This window comes from Callospermophilus lateralis, chromosome 16, assembly GCF_048772815.1.
Source record: "Callospermophilus lateralis isolate mCalLat2 chromosome 16, mCalLat2.hap1, whole genome shotgun sequence".
NCBI lineage: Eukaryota > Metazoa > Chordata > Mammalia > Rodentia > Sciuridae > Callospermophilus > Callospermophilus lateralis.
The window spans coordinates 34230313-34232880 of NC_135320.1; the positions used below are offsets into that span (position 1 = coordinate 34230313).

General features: G+C 45.8%; 1 non-coding gene across 1 annotated transcript; it reads left to right on the forward strand.

Annotated features, from left to right (window-relative positions):
• The first annotated feature begins 1458 nt into the window (after positions 1-1458).
• Positions 1459-1599, forward strand: LOC143382418 (U4 spliceosomal RNA). Its single transcript, XR_013088973.1, has one exon. It is a non-coding gene; the product is annotated as a U4 spliceosomal RNA (small nuclear RNA).
• Positions 1600-2568: the final 969 nt, after the last annotated feature.

Below are 2568 nucleotides of genomic sequence, written 5' to 3' on the forward strand. Positions count from 1 at the left end.
CCATAATGTAGCGGGGAGAGCAGCCTTCCCATCATGCTCTCCACAATTGCCACCTCCTAAAAGTTCACAAGGCACAAGATGCTACAACTCCCTCCCCTGCACCCCTTTCAGTCCACTGCAGCATGTCAGCCTCCTTGATGTCCCTGACTCCTCAGCCATACTCCCACCCCAGGGCCTTTGCTTTTCTGGTTCAGGGCTGGTGTGCAGTCAAAGCAGGATTCAAGCCCAGGCACCAGGTCTAGAATCCATACCCTTCACGGTGACACTACATTGCCTTTTCCCATCTAATGAGTTCTTCACTTGGAACCTTGCCTTTACCTTTTTCTTGAAGAGATGCCCAGTGTTTCAGCTTATTGTCTAACCCCGAAGTCACTCACTGAACAGAAGCCCAGGACATCAACAGGAGGACTTCCTGCTATTCTCCAAAACTCTTCAAGGCAGTTGTTTCCCAAGAAACTCATAGTGCCTTATCTTAAATCTTAGGGAGCTTGACCTTTTCATAACTGGAAACCTTTTTCAAAGGCTGTTGATTTTTTTCCATCAGTGCTTTAGAAGGCCCTGTAGTAGGGGTAGCCTACACTGCTATTGGGCAGGGTCTATCTTGGGTGATTATCACATCTGCACTAGCACTGAGGCCCTGCTAGCTGCCACAGGGTAATTGATACCTTCCCTCCCCCAGGCACTTTGTATCTATTATCTCAGATAATTATCGCTTCAGTTTATAAGTGGCTATCACTATCCCCTCTTTACAAGTGAGGAACCTGTGTAATGACACTAAGGTGTGTATCTAGACCCGATTCCAAAGTCCACACATTTTTTTCATTAAGCTGCTCTACCTTCCAAAACATAGATTATTTTTCCAACCCTCCCAACTCCCGATTTTTGGATCTGTAGTACAGTAAATGCATTAAAATGCAAAGACAAGCCAGGTGCAGTGGCATACAACTGTAATCCTAGTAACTAGGGAGGCTGAGGCAGGAGGACCTCAAGTTTAAAGACAGTCTGAGCAACTTAGCTAGAACTTAAGCAATTTAGCAAGACCCTGTCTCAAAATGAAAAATAAAAACGGCTGAAGATGTGGCTCTATGGTTAGGTGCCCCTGGGTTTAATCCCCAGTACCTTAAAAAAAATTGCAATTGCAAAGACAAACGGCAGTATCTCAATGTCTTAGTAATAATCAACCCATGCTAGCCTCAGACCACTCCCCCATAGAAAGCTTGAGTCTGCGATCCAATAAGGTCTGATTTTTTCAGAGTGTGCCACTGGGTTGGATTCTAGAGTATTTTAGGTGATGGGCAACATTTAAATTTTTGATATGTGTTGAAACACAATCAGCACACCCAACCCATTGTATAAGATGTTCATGAGGATGAAGCTACGACAACTAAAAAAGTCATTAAACTGATAAGGAACTAATATAAGTGGTTCATAGAGTGTTTGGCAAAAATCGAGACTGTGAGATTTGTGCAGCGGCAGGATCATAGCCAATGAGGTTTATCTGAGGCTCAGTTATTGCTAATTGAAAACTTTTCCCAACACCCCGCTAAGACAACTTGCAATACGGTCAGCACTGTCAAGTTTTGATAGTCTCTACGGAGGCTGTCAATGACACGCATGAGAAATGTATTAGGAAGGAACTGTCTCCTTGTCCTTTTCACATCCCGAGCAGTGCACCACCTTTCTAGAGAGGGAGCGAGAGTGATTGTGACACAGCATTGAGTTCCCTTGCTAGAATTGTCCATTGCTTGCTTTTAGCATGAACTAAAAATAGGACCATGACTTCCATTTCTCTGACACATTAAAAAAAAAAAAAAAAAAAGTCAAGAATGTAAAATACAGAACGCCTTTTCCCCTTCGTGTAGACACCTGGTGGGATTTACCAAAAGACTACCTTAGGGCTGCAAGAGCTTATGGGAAGCAGTGATCCGCCCCAAGAGTAAACAGTCAATGGAATGACAATTTTCTAGGAAGTGCTGTCTGGCTGCCGCAGCGGCAATGAGCTCAGAAAGGTTTCTTGGCAGCCGGGAGGCCATTGAGAACCAGGGGCTGTGATGAAGAAAGCATTCATCCGGTTATCTCCGTGGGAGTGCCTTCCGTGAGGCATCAGGGAGTCTGCCTGCTCTGGGGATTTCCTTTGGCATTACAGAAAATGATGCAGGGAAGCCTCCGTTCTCCGGAATAGGAGGCCAGAGGCCACCTGTGTGATGACTGCGGGTCAGGATCTTCACTCGTCGTCATTTTCACTGAGGTTGGCTCAGAAACCGGGTGAAATGATTCACTCGCCGCCCTGGCACAGTTGGGAGGGCAGCATGGAACTTGATTTCTAAAGCTGAGTCCAGGAGAAGTACACTCCCTTCCTCAGTAAAGACTGTGGAGAGAAAGCGCAGTGGACCATGGGAATCTCTCAGAATAAACAGTTGCTCCATGTGCCTCTGTGTAAATGGCTTTATGTAAGTGCGGGTTGTGGCGATATTCACAATGGTAACAACCTGGAGGGAGGCAGCTCTCTTGTTCACCAGGGAGAGAGAGACTGGCTCAGGACATGGTGGTATGTCTGGTATGTGGGAT